Below are 16868 nucleotides of genomic sequence, written 5' to 3' on the forward strand. Positions count from 1 at the left end.
AAAGGTTGTTTGAATTTCCATCACATGCTCCGTGTAAATTAATACCCTGACACAAAAGTATACCGCTTAGTGAGTGTTTACAGTTGTCACCACTAAGAAATACATTTTTGTCGCTGTCACTGTAGCAAGAATGAGTGTATGGTAATTTCCATTCGGATTTTAAGTATCCCTTACCCAATTGTTCATACTGGCCAGCAGGTATGTATTCAAGGCATTTATGAAATCGGAAAGTTGTTATCGGAATTGTGATAATCCCGTGTATTATCCATTCAATGACAGGACTCTCTGACATTGTCAATGGTAATCTCTCGAGTTTCTCGATGCTCAAGATTGTATAGTCTGCTCCTTTCTGTGCCAAACTGATCTGTTTATCAGTAAGGTTAAAAATGGAAAACAATGACGTTGTGTTGATTAAACGCCAAGGCACATAGCCTGAACGGAGATTTTGCAGCGTCCAGCCTAGTTCTATAATAGAGCGTAATTGAGACTGGCCATGTTGTAACATTAGCAAATCTCTGTCTATCACATCAAAGGCAGATGATACAATATTGTCCAAAGAATATATTCTGGAAGACAGAGTCATTAACCCATTGTCTACCACAGAAAGTGATTTCTCCAAATTAATACGATCAATTTCTCGTATCTTTTCAGCAGTTTCAATTTGCTTTACTTTCCAAGCCTCGTTGTAAGCAGCATAGATGCTGGTCGCTATGAAACGCTTTTGACGCTGTTTGCGTGGTCCAAGAATGAAATCGCGCAAATCAGCACCATCTTTTAATAAAGACAAGTGTTGCTTAATTTCAGCCAGTGTGGATGTTGCTAGCCATTCTAGGCAGAGTTTACCTACACTGTATGTTGTTATTATTCCTGGATGTTGTCTCTGGGAATATCTAGAGTCTAATCTGGTCATTTTTAAACCCTGTGTTTTATTCAGGAACCTATCTTGACAGTTATTTGTGTCTGTAGGCCAGATTAACCACTTTTTCCAATCAGGATGTGTTCTGTTGAAATGTAAAATGTGTGACACGTCTAACTCATTATCTGCAGTTGCATTCTCAGGTATTGGCTTTGGTATAGACGGTGTTTTCATTTCTTTGTTCTTAGCTAGGCCAAGACAGGATGTTTGGTGTACAGTGTCATTTAAAAATAACATTTGTTCTGGTATCATGCAGGTTCTAAATAGTGCTTCTATGCCTTGCACCTGCCAATCTTTTGTACCCCAAATTGTTTTCGTTTCAATATTATTTTTCCAATAATCAAAACCAAATGTCATCATTTTGTCATAAAATGCTTCTGAATATATCAATTTAGAATTTGTCAGCATTGTTTTCATGCCTGTTTTATCTAACAGTTTGTAATAAAACGTTTCTGCATCACTGGTGTTAAACCCTGAAAAATATTTGAATTTCTCAAAAAATGCTTTAGAACTGCTTTTAGGTGGTGTAGAACAATGTTCCCATTGATTATACATAAAAACATTTCTAGGCTGTGCAGATTTATGCAAGTAATGATCCCCATAGTGGGTGTAACAGAATAACTGCTCATAACTAGATGAACCTTGTAAATAATCATGATCTGTGAATCTAGCTGACATTACTAAATCAGACATCATGTCATTAATACTGTTAAAGTCCCAATCATCAGAGAATGTACTTGGTGTAACAAAGTCACTTAAGGAAACCTTTAGTTGATGAGGATACTTCAGGATTTCGACCGGACCATAGATCTCATAGTCTGTTTTCTCCCATACTACCCCACCAGGTATTGGAATTGCTGTGACATTTACTGTTGACAGTTCTCTTTTCTTCACGTGGGATGATCTGTGTGGTTTCAGGACTAGGTTGATGTTCTGACTTGCTGTGTCCATTGTAATATATTTTCCTTCAATGAATTTTCCCAAACATAGTACCATGATGAGCCAAAGCAGGAGGAAAAATACACCTAGACCGAACCAGAACTCTAGCCAAGGGGAAACAAGGTAGATTTTCTTCAGTTGATGAAAGAGTTCCGTTGCTTTTTCTTTAAAAGACTTTATTGTTTCTGGCATCACTTCGGGGTCGTTAAAATCTTCAGAGAAGTTGTCGAAGTTGATGAAATAACCAGAGGCAGTTCTGTCAATTGATGGGATTGTTCTTTCAATCTGTCTCTCGGTAGCACATTCTGATGCCACATCATTGTAGACTGGTGTTGTTTCTTGACGAACTGTTTCAATCTGTGTTTCAAGAGGCACGAGTTCCATGGCATTATTGCATAGTCCTTCATTGTGCACTGCAGGCTGATCGAATGTGATGAGTCTTTCAGTTTGAACCTCTTGGATTGTTGCAAGTTTGGGTATTCTGTTGTTTCTTGGGAGTCCACTGGGCCTACTGTTGATTATAGGCCACATGCTTGTGGTTTTACCAGATCGATGGACACGATTCTGTTCTCCTTTTTACCAGCAAGGGGCGGTAGCACAACTGATCTTGTTCCGGTGACTGCCAAGACAGGTACTGCTTTTCTGTAAGAAGGCCCAAATTCCTTCTTCACCGCGATCTTTTCTCTGACTAGATCCCCAATCTTTGGAATCCAGACAGGCCTTGCTGGGGCTGTTGCGGGTGGTGCCTCGTCAGTGGTACTTGGCTGTTGCTTTAACTTTATGTTGCTTAATGATTTTCTTGTTTCATTCAGTTCCTGTAAAACAGCCAAACGGTCTTTTACTTCAAACTGCTTTGTTTCTTTTTGTACCACTGACATCTGACTATCGAGGTCCTGAACGTTCATTCTAATTCCGAACAATAGTTCGTATGGGCTGAAACCTTTTAGAGAATTTCTTGGCATGTTGTTAAGACTAGTCTGGACACTTATTAAATGTTTGACCCACCCAGCGCCTGAACCTAATACCTTCGCTGTTATAGATTGCTTTATGTCCCGGTTTTTTCTTTCTACCACACTTGTGCGATGGACAAGAATACCGCAACCCAATTCCCATGCTAGCCATGGCCCCCCTATAAGCTCGAGAGCTGAAAGCAGGACCCTGGTCAGAATGGAACGTGGTAATTGCGTATATGCCGATATGGACTCGCTAATCTTTTATAACCGTTCTAGGCGTCAGCCGAGTGCTGGTGGCCTCATTTTTTAAGTGCTTTTCGTCTTAACTATTAATAGGACGCAGGATGGGGTGTAGGCAGCGTTACGCTCTTTCTGATTGGTAGCCGGTAGCAAGGTTCGCCACTGCGATCCCTATTGCAGTTTTCACAGTTGTTTGCATATATTTGGTGTTCTACACTCATTCCCGGCCACCAGAATGCTGATTGTAATTCAGTCAGTGATTCCTTGATCTCTCTGTGCCGTAGACCCAAACCCATGTGTGCGTCTGCTATTAAAAATATTCTCCTGTTCGTGTTTGGAATTACTCTATCCCCCACTCCAGGGATTCGAGCAAAAGGAACGGAGTTTGCATCGATTATGTATGCATAATTGAGTGGATAGTTTACGGGTAGTGCTGCACAGTCGCCTTTTACGGTCGTTTTTACTGCCAGCATGGTTTCCCCGTCTATATACTTATCTGTACGCTTTTTTGTGGCTACGGAAGCCGGTTTAGTTGCTTCCGCTTTGGCTGTATTAGCCAATGAATTCCCTGCAACGTGAACGCCATCACGTTGAAGACTCTGTGCGTGAATCACGTGAGTCTTTTGTAGTTCTTTGTGTAAAAGAGCTACCTCGTTCCAGAGCTTTTTATGCTTTATTGTGGCACCTGTGTCATCTTTGTAGTCGTTTTCGATCCAACTCTGCAGTTTGTTGTTAAAAGAATTGACGCAAAAATGAGAATCGCACACTATAAGTGTGGGGAATTCGCGTTCTGCATTTTCGAGCGCCATCTTTAAAGATCTGATTTCAGTTCTTTGAGCCGAACAGTACTTAACTGATTCAGTTTTTGTTATTTTCGGTTTGATTTTACCGCACAGCCAACGACATTTAATGATCGCACATGCTGCATCGTAGGATTTTCTCTCTACATTAAAATGCTGTACAAAGCTATCTGTATAGATTATACAGGCGTATTGTGGGAGAGGCAGGATTTCGATTGGCAGAGGATATTCTTCTTCATAATCTAAATCATTCAGTTCTGTGTATTGCGGGGCGAAATAGTATTTCACATCTTCCGCTCCTAGAGAATCTATGCACTGTATCCATTTTGGATTCAGTGACACTGTAGGCAGGTTTACTGGGCTGAACAGCGCTTCGAAGGCGGATTCCGCTGTGAGGATATTAATCCGTTTGCCGTGTGCTAGTTCTCTTTCATTTGCTAGTGCGATTTGCACTGCGTTCACAGTTCTTTCTGTGCGACTGTATGTTTTTTCTGCTTGTGTGTACAAGTGAGTTTTAATTGAAATAGGTACCTTTTCTCCCTCATTAGAGGTTAGGTACGTGAATCCGCATCTTCCTGAGATGACTCGGATTACCAGATCGCGTGTGTTGTCACGTGTATCTAATTTTGTTTTTGCTAACATGTCTGTTTGCAGTGATCTCAAAATTTCTGTGTGTTTTTGAGTCCAATTGATTTGTTTTAAATCAGGTTTAATTAGTTCGTAGAGAGGTTTAACCCTCTCTGCGTAATTTAGGATGTAAGTTCTTCCGAAATTCAGAAAACCTAGTATTGATTGTAAATTCTTCAGCGTTTTTGGAGCTTGGAGTACAGCGCACTTCTCTAAGAAGTTGTCCGCTAGGCTTTTCCCTTCACTTGATAATTCGTACCCTAAAAATAGTACTGTCAGATGGGCAATTCGGGACTTTTTAAAGTTGAATTTGTAACCCTCTGCTGCGAACCCAAGTATAATGGTGTTCACTCTTTTCAAGTGAGTATCCAAGTCATCATCTGTGAGGTAAATATCATCTACGTAAGATAATGCTTCATCATCATAGATTTGTAGTAACTCTGTTACCCTAGCTGAGAATAGTCCTGGGCTATTCTTGAACCCCTGTGGGAGTCGACAGAATTTTTTCTGTGACCCAAATGCGGAGAAAGCGGTCAAGTATCTGCTTTCTGGTGCAATGTTTTGACAAAAGAAACCATTAGAAATGTCTAATGTCGTTTTGTATTTTTTCCTAACTATATTATTCATTAGGGCTGCACTATGCGAGTTTTGTACTGCAAAAGTTTTGCAACATGTATTAAGGTGTCTGTAGTCCAAAACTAGACGATATGAATTGTCTGGCTTGGAGACAGGAAACAAAGGATTGTTCATTTGAGAGGTGCATGTTTCAATCACCCCCTGGTATTCAAGTTGATCTAAGATCTCCCTGACCTGTTTTTTAGCTTCTTGCTTTATGGGATACTGCCGTTGGGCAGTTGGTTCACTTTTTAGCTGGATTTTGTGAGGCGGTGAATCCTCATCCCATCCTACATGATTTTTATACAATGCAGGTGCCTGGGCTACTGCCCATTTCCTTGCATATGTGTATTTTTTGTGAATCGGTATGTGATTCGAGAAGGCAGGCATAATCACTTCTTCGCCACGAGGGCACTCCCTGACAAACTCCGGGGGCCAATCTTTTTCAGCTAACAGAATATCATAGCCTTTTGAGAGCTTATCCCAAAACAGACCCTTAATTTTCCTAGTCTTATCACCCTCTATACGCAATGTTATTTCGTATATTTTATGGGGCTCGCTAAGTCTGGCGTCGGCAGTTTCAACCTGAATGTATTCATTCGTGTCCACTGTCTCCAGATGACTCATCAAGTTCTTGCGCGCTATACTGATCTCTGCTGCACTGTCCAACATTGTCAATGCCCACTCCCCGTTTTTCAACTGTGTCCTCAGTATTCTCGGCATGGTTGATTACTCTAATACTGGCTACCTTCTTTTTATGAAATTGAGATTTCTTATTTTGAGCAGGTTCCTTGTCTTTGGACTTGGTGTGCTCTCCTGGGTCTGACCGTCCTCTTCTTTCCGAATTCTGTGGAAGAGATCGAGAGGGACGTGTATCAATACTTTGATATCTATCAGGTCTTTTTATATTATCCCTATTTCTAAGGTTATATCTTTTCTCAGAGGGCTCCCGTTGGGGAGACTGGCGTTCTCGAGTCGGAGTTCTTTCCCTCCGTCGAGGAGACCTTCCTCTGGACTGGAAAACTTTTTCCTTGGGAGTGGATTGTTTATTTCCATCCCAGCTCTTTTTAGGAGTGTTTAAATTATTTTTAATAAATAATTTTTCTGGATTTTCGAGCAGTTGGGGCTTTACTGGTTTCCCACCCAAGCTGTCTCTACCTAATTCTTCATAGCATTTTTCTATGATTTTTGCAAGCTCAACAGGATCTTTTATATCTGTTTCCCTCAACTTCTGGCGAATCGCCACAGATGCTGCTTCTCCCTTTACGTTGGCTAATAATATAGCCGTGACCTGCTTGAAATCTTTCAGTAATTTCATACCTAGATTTAAAGCTGGCTCTGGACCGAATTCATTTTGAATCTGTTTTAGCACGTCTGGTATTACCGCCATAGACGGAACACCATGTGTTTTTGTGTAAATGGAAGCAAAGACTGTACCCCAAGTGTCGCAGTCCTCCACGTGTGGTGCGATTCCCATAGGAAGGCAGATGGTCAAGATTCTGTGTTTCTCAATAGGGGTAGTATCAGGAAATACTGCCTCTATTTGAGTGATTTTCTGGGCTAACCAGAAAGGAATTTGTTCCCGTTTTACGGGTGTTTTACCAAGACATGACTGTATGTTCTGTGGTGTAATTTTATTTGTGTTCCCCTGATGAGGGGTCAGCTGTGGTGAATTAACAGCTGGCTGGACTGTTGCAGTCCGTATTACATATTGGACTAATTGCCTATGTATTTTTATTAATGTGTTTAGCTGTGCTAACAGCTCTTCTTTTGACATTCTTGCAATGTCAGGATGTGGTGTGTAGCTGGCTAGAACCGGCCACGTGGCTCCTGGTCTGCCTAGAGGACCGAGCCTAGTTATGTGATTATTGTGTTTTAGGGCGCCATTAAACCAGAGCAGGTGCTCTTGAAATTTAAGTGGAATTTCAACCTCCTCGAAAGGGGCATACTCATCCGGAGGTTCCTCTATTTTGTAATAGTGAAACTCTTGTGTTATAGCGTTTACCGCTGGAAAGTTTATCCATGAATAGAATACCTCTGTCTGCCGATACTCGTGAGCCTCTATCACGAAAATTACTGTACCACCTTGAGGTGGCAGTCCGTTATCTATAAGTTTTAAAGTTATAGATCTTCTTAACTGGACCGGGATGATAATAGCATCCGGGTCTGCTTGTTCGGGACCTTGCTGAGTCGCATCTACTGCGGCCCCAGAGGTTCCGTTTTCTACTGACATTTCAAAAAATGCAGGTTTGCAGAGTAGGTCTCCAAGGAGACAAAGATTAGATGCACAATATTTTGGAACACTGTATCCTTCAACGTTGAATAAACCAGAGCTTTACATAGGAATCTCTTCCTACTAAGGTCGGGCGGATTTTAACCTTTCACCCACTCCAGACGTCTATTGGAGTATTTACGGGAGAAAGGGGTGTGAAATATGCACGACTGAGTTACTCTACAAGTCTTACGTTAGTTTATCGCCTTACCAAACGTTGGGCGCCATGTAGTGTAGTTCCTAGTTTCCCACTAGGCCCTGCGCATTGGAATAACATAAACAGTAGTATCGACGTGGAACTGGCTATATTCCAGGCCTCCACTGACTATGCTAAACTTAATTGGGTTGTGTTACCAACTAGCTCAGAGGTCACTGGAAACTTTCTTCTCTGCATAGGAAGTGATCAGCTTCCTTGGCACAGACAAGAAGGGATTCAGTTTTCCAACAACCGTGCAACATGACAACTTTGCTCCTCAGATCAAGAGTCGATCTCTAGGGTCGTGTGAAACAATAGACATAGATTTCACTCAGTCAGTCTGGTGCAGTTTACTTTCACAATATGTAGAGAATAGAGAGACGGGCGTGTATCAATAAAGGTTAACATTTATTGAACAGTCTTTCTTCTCGTACAAGAGAAATGTATTGCCACAATTGCAATAACTGTTATTATAAAAAGTACGTACAGTAAGATAAGAATAGTGAAATAGAACTGTAAAAGCATTGATATGGTTTCTTAGCCATACAATGGTTTAAAAGTAATAAAACATATATACAGTCATATATACATTAGGCTAACATACTCAACTGGTGCTTCTAACTAAGCCTACCCCGGTGTGCCTGACCTAAGCCTAACACGTGAGAAGGGGGAGTAAGTAAGTAGCTTAAGTTAAGTTGGTTTTGCCAAGGTTTGTTTCAAGAATTCTCTTCTAAGGGTTTAGTCAACACCATACCTCTGAATAGAATGATGGAGGATTGGTATCTCCTTCAGGGGTCTCTCTCGATATCCCAGTCACCCGCGAGGATAAACCGGAAGCGCCGGGACTGGATTTCTCTGCACGAGAAATGCAGCGGCTTCTCTCAGCGCGTCGGGAGGAAGGAGGGGTGACAGCGTCCGCGGGCAGCTGGGCTGGATGTCTTCGCAGAGGACGGCTGCACGGCTCCTCAAGCGTACTGAACCATAGTTCGCGCTGTAGCGGCGATAATGGTAATCAGTAGCTTCACCACCACAGGATAGCAGGCTGCAGCGACAGTAGCTCTCGCTCAACAGCAGCTAGCTTCGCTCTCAGCAGCTAGCTTCCCTCTCACATTGCTTAAGGCAACGTTGGTAATATTTATACCTGACAGGTGCCGGGTTTGACGCAAGTTTGCTGGACATAAGACGTCAATTGAAGATGTCACTAGGAAGTGGCAGCTATCAGTTGCTCATTAGAGTTCTATTACTAATCAAAACATAGCAAGCGGGGATTTCCAGGTTTGCTAAGTTTTTATCTTGTTGAAGAACTCGGAGTGTTATCTAGGAATATCAGATAGTGACTGCTGCTCTGTCATTGCACTAATTGGTCGCAAAGGAAGTAGCAGAGAGTCATGCTGGAATGTGGCTCTGTGGCTTTGCTCGTAAAATCGCACTTGAACGGTTATGCCAATATAGGGAATAAAGGGCTTTATAGCCGAATAGGGGCATAAGGTCACAGTATCGATCAGGAACCTAGATAAGCACATGACAGTTTTACTTGTAAGTGGGGTTGGAAACGCTTTCAGGCTCAGTACTGGGCTCAAAACATGCAGCCCTGAGGTCTCTCATGATAGCAGGTGGTTAAATAGAAATTCGCTGATCAGCTGACCCTGTAGGAGCAAACGTATGCCAAAAATGTACGCAGAATGAGCTTTTCAGTGAAGAGCAGCCAGGCACATTTTAGCTAGTTTTACTTGTAAGTGAGGTTGGAAATGCTTTTCGGGCTCAGTACTGGGCTCAAAACATGCAGCCCTGAGGTCTCTCATGATAGCAGGTGGTTAAATAGAAATTCGCTGCTCAGCTGACCCGGCAGGAGCAAATGTATGCCAAAAATGTACGCAGAATGAGCTTTTCAGTGAAAAGCAGCCAGGCACATTTTAGCTAGTTTTACTTGTAAGTGGGGTTGGAAACGCTTTTCGGGCTCAGTACTGGTCTCAAAACATGCAGCCTTGAGGTCTCTCATGATAGCAGGTGGTTCAATAGAAATTCGCTGATCAGCTGACCCTGTAGGAGCAAACGTATGCCAAAAATGTACGCAGAATGAGCTTTTCAGTGAAGAGCAGCCAGGCAATTTTTAGCTAGTTTTACTTGTGAGTGGAGTTGGAAACGCTTTTCAGGCTCAGTTCTGGGCTCAAAACATGCAGCCTTGAGGTCTCTCATGATAGCAGGTGGTTAAATAGAAATTCGCTGCTCAGCTGACCCTGTAGGAGCAAACGTATGCCAAAAATGTAAGCAGAATGAGCTTTTCAGTGAATAGCAGCCAGGCACATTTTAGCTAGTTTTACTTGTAAGTGGGGTTTGAAACTCTTTTCAGGATCAGTACTGGGCTCAAAACATGCAGCCCTGAGGTCTCTCATGATAGCAGGTGGTTAAATAGAAATTCGCTGATCAGCTGACCCTGTAGGAGCAAACGTATGCCAAAAATGTACGCAGAATGAGATTTTCAGTGAAGAGCAGCCAGGCACATTTTAGCTAGTTTTACTTGTAAGTGGGGTTGGAAACGCTTTTCGGGCTCAGTACTGGGCTCAAAACATGCAGCCTTGAGGTCTCTCATGATAGCAGGTGGTTAAATAGAAATTCGCTGATCAGCTGACCCTGTAGGAGCAAACGTATGCCAAAACTGTACGCAGAATGAGCTTTTCAGTGAATAGCAGCCAGGCACATTTTAGTTAGTTTTACTTGTAAGTGGGGTTTGAAACTCTTTTCAGGATCAGTACTGGGCTCAAAACATGCAGCCCTGAGGTCTCTCATGATAGCAGGTGGTTAAATAGAAATTCGCTGATCAGCTGACCCTGTAGGAGCAAACGTATGCCAAAAATGTACGCAGAATGAGATTTTCAGTGCAGAGCAGCCAGGCACATTTTAGCTAGTTTTACTTGTAAGTGGGGTTGGAAACGCTTTTCGGGCTCAGTACTGGGCTCAAAACATGCAGCCTTGAGGTCTCTCATGATAGCAGGTGGTTAAATAGAAATTTGCTGATCAGCTGACCCTTTAGGAGCAAACGTATGCCAAAAATGTACGCAGAATGAGCTTTTCAGTGAAGAGCAGCCAGGCAAATTTTAGCTAGTTTTACTTGTAAGTGGAGTTGGAAACGCTTTTCAGGCTCAGTACTGGGCTCAAAACATGCAGCCTTGAGGTCTCTCATGATAGCAGGTGGTTAAATAGAAATTAGCTGCTCAGCTGACCCTGTAGGAGCAACCGTATGCCAAAAATGTAAGCAGAATGAGCTTTTCAGTGAATAGCAGCCAGGCACATTTTAGCTAGTTTTACTTGTAAGTGGGGTTGGAAACGCTTTTCAGGATCAGTACTGGGCTCAAAACATGCAGCCCTGAGGTCTCTCATGATAGCAGGTGGTTAAATAGAAATTTGCTGCTCAGCTGACCCGGCAGGAGCAAATGTATGCCAAAAATGTACGCAGAATGAGCTTTTCAGTGAAAAGCAGCCAGGCACATTTTAGCTAGTTTTACTTGTAAGTGGGGTTGGAAACGCTTTTCAGGCTCAGTACTGGGCTCAAAACATGCAGCCCTGAGGTCTCTCATGATAGCAGGTGGTTAAATAGAAATTCGCTGCTCAGCTGATCCTGTAGGAGCAAACGATGCCAAAAATGTAAGCAGAATGAGCTTTTCAGTGAATAGCAGCCAGGCACATTTTAGCTAGTTTTACTTGTAAGTGGGGTTTGAAACTATTTTCAGGATCAGTACTGGGCTCAAAACATGCAGCCCTGAGGTCTCTCATGATAGCAGGTGGTTAAATAGAAATTCGCTGCTCAGCTGACCCGGCAGGAGCAAACGTATGCCAAAAATGTAAGCAGAATGAGCTTTTCAGTGAATAGCAGCCAGGCACATTATAGCTAGTTTTACTTTTAAGTGGGGTTGGAAATGCTTTTCAGGCTCAGTACTAGGCTCAAAAGATGCAGCTCTGAGGTCTCTCCTGATAGCAGGTGGTTAAGTATAAATTTGCCACTTGGCTGACCCAGCAGGAGCAAATGTATGCCAAAAATGTACACAGAATGAGCTTTTCAGTGAATAGCAGCCAGGCACATTTTAGCTAGTGTTACTTGTAAGTGGGGTTGGAAACGCTTTTCAGGATCAGTACTGGGCTCAAAACATGCAGCCCTGAGGTCTCTCATGATAGCAGGTGGTTAAATAGAAATTCGCTGCTCAGCTGACCCGGCAGGAGCAAACGTATGCCAAAAATGGACGCAGAATGAGCTTTTTAGTGAAGAGCAGCCACGCACATTTTAGCTAGTTTTACTTGTAAGTGGAGTTGGAAACGCTTTTCAGGATCAGTACTGGGCTCAAAACATGCAGCCCTGAGGTCTCTCATGATAGCAGGTGGTTAAATAGAAATTCGCTGCTCAGCTGACCCGGCAGGAGCAAATGTATGCCAAAAATGTACGCAGAATGAGCTTTTCAGTGAAAAGCAGCCAGGCACATTTTAGCTAGTTTTACTTGTAAGTGGGGTTGGAAACGCTTTTCAGGCTCAGTACTGGGCTCAAAACATGCAGCCCTGAGGTCTCTCATGATAGCAGGTGGTTAAATAGAAATTCGCTGCTCAGCTGACCCGGCAGGAGCAAATACATGCCAAAAATGTACGCAGAATGAGCTTTTCAGTGAAAAGCAGCCAGGCACATTTTAGCTAGTTTTACTTGTAAGTGGGGTTGGAAACGCTTTTCAGGCTCAGTACTGGGCTCAAAACATGCAGCCCTGAGGTCTCTCATGATAGCAGGTGGTTAAATAGAAATTCGCTGATCAGCTGACCCTGTAGGAGCAAACGTATGCCAAAAATGTACGCAGAATGAGCTTTTCAGTGAAGAGCAGCCAGGCACATTTTAGCTAGTTTTACTTGTAAGTGGGGTTGGAAACGCTTTTCGGGCTCAGTACTGGGCTCAAAACATGCAGCCTTGAGGTCTCTCATGATAGCAGGTGGTTAAATAGAAATTCGCTGCTCAGCTGACCCTGTAGGAGCAATCGTATGCCAAAAATGTAAGCAGAATGAGCTTTTCAGTGAATAGCAGCCAGGCACATTTTAGCTAGTTTTACTTGTAAGTGGGGTTGGAAACGCTTTTCAGGATCAGTACTGGGCTCAAAACATGCAGCCCTGAGGTCTCTCATGATAGCAGGTGGTTAAATAGAAATTCGCTGCTCAGCTGACCCGGCAGGAGCAAATGTATGCCAAAAATGTACACAGAATGAGCTTTTCAGTGAAAAGCAGCCAGGCACATTTTAGCTAGTTTTACTTGTAAGTGGGGTTGGAAACGCTTTTCAGGCTCAGTACTGGGCTCAAAACATGCAGCCCTGAGGTCTCTCATGATAGCAGGTGGTTAAATAGAAATTCGCTGCTCAGCTGATCCTGTAGGAGCAAACAATGCCAAAAATGTAAGCAGAATGAGCTTTTCAGTGAATAGCAGCCAGGCACATTTTAGCTAGTTTTACTTGTAAGTGGGGTTTGAAACTATTTTCAGGATCAGTACTGGGCTCAAAACATGCAGCCCTGAGGTCTCTCATGATAGCAGGTGGTTAAATAGAAATTTGCTGCTCAGCTGACCTGGCAGGAGCAAACGTATGCCAAAAATGTAAGCAGAATGAGCTTTTCAGTGAATAGCAGCCAGGCACATTATAGCTAGTTTTACTTTTAAGTGGGGTTGGAAATGCTTTTCAGGCTCAGTATGGGCTCAAAAGATGCAGCTCTGAGGTCTCTCCTGATAGTTGGTGGTTAAGTATAAATTTGCCACTTGGCTGACCCAGCAGGAGCAAACGTATGCCAAAAATGTACACAGAATGAGCTTTTCAGTGAATAGCAGCCAGGCACATTTTAGCTAGTTTTACTTGTAAGTGGGGTTGGAAACGCTTTTCAGGATCAGTACTGGGCTCAAAACATGCAGCCCTGAGGTCTCTCATGATAGCAGGTGGTTAAATAGAAATTCGCTGCTCAGCTGACCCGGCAGGAGCAAATGTATGCCAAAAATGTACACAGAATGAGCTTTTCAGTGAAAAGCAGCCAGGCACATTTTAGCTAGTTTTACTTGTAAGTGGGGTTGGAAACGCTTTTCAGGCTCAGTACTGGGCTCAAAACATGCAGCCCTGAGGTCTCTCATGATAGCAGGTGGTTAAATAGAAATTCGCTGCTCAGCTGATCCTGTAGGAGCAAACGATGCCAAAAATGTAAGCAGAATGAGCTTTTCAGTGAATAGCAGCCAGGCACATTTTAGCTAGTTTTACTTGTAAGTGGGGTTTGAAACTATTTTCAGGATCAGTACTGGGCTCAAAACATGCAGCCCTGAGGTCTCTCATGATAGCAGGTGGTTAAATAGAAATTCGCTGCTCAGCTGACCCGGCAGGAGCAAACGTATGCCAAAAATGTACGCAGAATGAGCTTTTTAGTGAAGAGCAGCCACGCACATTTTAGCTAGTTTTACTTGTAAGTGGAGTTGGAAACGCTTTTCAGGATCAGTACTGGGCTCAAAACATGCAGCCCTGAGGTCTCTCATGATAGCAGGTGGTTAAATAGAAATTCCCTGCTCAGCTGACCCGGCAGGAGCAAATGTATGCCAAAAATGTACGCAGAATGAGCTTTTCAGTGAAAAGCAGCCAGGCACATTTTAGCTAGTTTTACTTGTAAGTGGGGTTGGAAACGCTTTTCAGGCTCATTACTGGGCTCAAAACATGCAGCCCTGAGGTCTCTCATGATAGCAGGTGGTTAAATAGAAATTCGCTGCTCAGCTGACCCGGCAGGAGCAAATGTATGCCAAAAATGTACGCAGAATGAGCTTTTCAGTGAAAAGCAGCCAGGCACATTTTAACTAGTTTTACTTGTAAGTGGGGTTGGAAACGCTTTTCAGGCTCAGTACTGGGCTCAAAACATGCAGCCCTGAGGTCTCTCATGATAGCAGGTGGTTAAATAGAAATTCGCTGATCAGCTGACCCTGTAGGAGCAAACGTATGCCAAAAATGTACGCAGAATGAGCTTTTCAGTGAAGAGCAGCCAGGCACATTTTAGCTAGTTTTACTTGTAAGTGGGGTTGGAAACGCTTTTCGGGCTCAGTACTGGGCTCAAAACATGCAGCCTTGAGGTCTCTCATGATAGCAGGTGGTTAAATAGAAATTCGCTGCTCAGCTGACCCTGTAGGAGCAATCGTATGCCAAAAATGTAAGCAGAATGAGCTTTTCAGTGAATAGCAGCCAGGCACATTTTAGCTAGTTTTACTTGTAAGTGGGGTTGGAAACGCTTTTCAGGATCAGTACTGGGCTCAAAACATGCAGCCCTGAGGTCTCTCATGATAGCAGGTGGTTAAATAGAAATTCGCTGCTCAGCTGACCCGGCAGGAGCAAATGTATGCCAAAAATGTACACAGAATGAGCTTTTCAGTGAAAAGCAGCCAGGCACATTTTAGCTAGTTTTACTTGTAAGTGGGGTTGGAAACGCTTTTCAGGCTCAGTACTGGGCTCAAAACATGCAGCCCTGAGGTCTCTCATGATAGCAGGTGGTTAAATAGAAATTCGCTGCTCAGCTGATCCTGTAGGAGCAAACGATGCCAAAAATGTAAGCAGAATGAGCTTTTCAGTGAATAGCAGCCAGGCACATTTTAGCTAGTTTTACTTGTAAGTGGGGTTTGAAACTATTTTCAGGATCAGTACTGGGCTCAAAACATGCAGCCCTGAGGTCTCTCATGATAGCAGGCGGTTAAATAGAAATTCGCTGCTCAGCTGACCCGGCAGGAGCAAACGTATGCCAAAAATGTAAGCAGAATGAGCTTTTCAGTGAATAGCAGCCAGGCACATTATAGCTAGTTTTACTTTTAAGTGGGGTTGGAAATGCTTTTCAGGCTCAGTATGGGCTCAAAAGATGCAGCTCTGAGGTCTCTCCTGATAGTTGGTGGTTAAGTATAAATTTGCCACTTGGCTGACCCAGCAGGAGCAAACGTATGCCAAAAATGTACACAGAATGAGCTTTTCAGTGAATAGCAGCCAGGCACATTTTAGCTAGTTTTACTTGTAAGTGGGGTTGGAAACGCTTTTCAGGATCAGTTCTGGGCTCAAAACATGCAGCCCTGAGGTCTCTCATGATAGCAGGTGGTTAAATAGAAATTCGCTGCTCAGCTGACCCGGCAGGAGCAAACGTATGCCAAAAATGTACGCAGAATGAGCTTTTTAGTGAAGAGCAGCCACGCACATTTTAGCTAGTTTTACTTGTAAGTGGAGTTGGAAACGCTTTTCAGGATCAGTACTGGGCTCAAAACATGCAGCCCTGAGGTCTCTCATGATAGCAGGTGGTTAAATAGAAATTCGCTGCTCAGCTGACCCGGCAGGAGCAAATGTATGCCAAAAATGTACGCAGAATGAGCTTTTCAGTGAAAAGCAGCCAGGCACATTTTAGCTAGTTTTACTTGTAAGTGGGGTTGGAAACGCTTTTCAGGCTCAGTACTGGGCTCAAAACATGCAGCCCTGAGGTCTCTCATGATAGCAGGTGGTTAAATAGAAATTCGCTGATCAGCTGACCCTGTAGGAGCAAACGTATGCCAAAAATGTACGCAGAATGAGCTTTTCAGTGAAGAGCAGCCAGGCACATTTTAGCTAGTTTTACTTGTAAGTGAGGTTGGAAATGCTTTTCGGGCTCAGTACTGGGCTCAAAACATGCAGCCTTGAGGTCTCTCATGATAGCAGGTGGTTAAATAGAAATTCGCTGATCAGCTGACTCTGTAGGAGCAAACGTATGCAAAAAATGTAAGCAGAATGAGCTTTTCAGTGAAGAGCAGCCAGGCACATTTTAGCTAGTTTTACTTGTAAGTGGAGTTGGAAACGCTTTTCAGGATCAGTACTGGGCTCAAAACATGCAGCCCTGAGGTCTCTCATGATAGCAGGTGGTTAAATAGAAATTCGCTGCTCAGCTGACCCGGCAGGAGCAAATGTATGCCAAAAATGTACGCAGAATGAGCTTTTCAGTGAAAAGCAGCCAGGCACATTTTAGCTAGTTTTACTTGTAAGTGGGGTTGGAAACGCTTTTCGGGCTCAGTACTGGGCTCAAAACATGCAGCCTTGAGGTCTCTCATGATAGCAGGTGGTTAAATAGAAATTCGCTGATCAGCTGACCCTGTAGGAGCAAACATATGCCAAAAATGTACGCAGAATGAGCTTTTCAGTGAAGAGCAGCCAGGCAATTTTTAGCTAGTTTTACTTGTAAGTGGAGTTGGAAACGCTTTTCAGGCTCAGTACTGGGCTCAAAACATGCAGCCTTGAGGTCTCTCATGATAGCAGGTGGTTAAATAGAAATTCGC

The sequence above is a fragment of the Lissotriton vulgaris genome, chromosome 7, assembly GCF_964263255.1.
Source record: "Lissotriton vulgaris chromosome 7, aLisVul1.2, whole genome shotgun sequence".
Lineage (NCBI taxonomy): Eukaryota > Metazoa > Chordata > Amphibia > Caudata > Salamandridae > Lissotriton > Lissotriton vulgaris.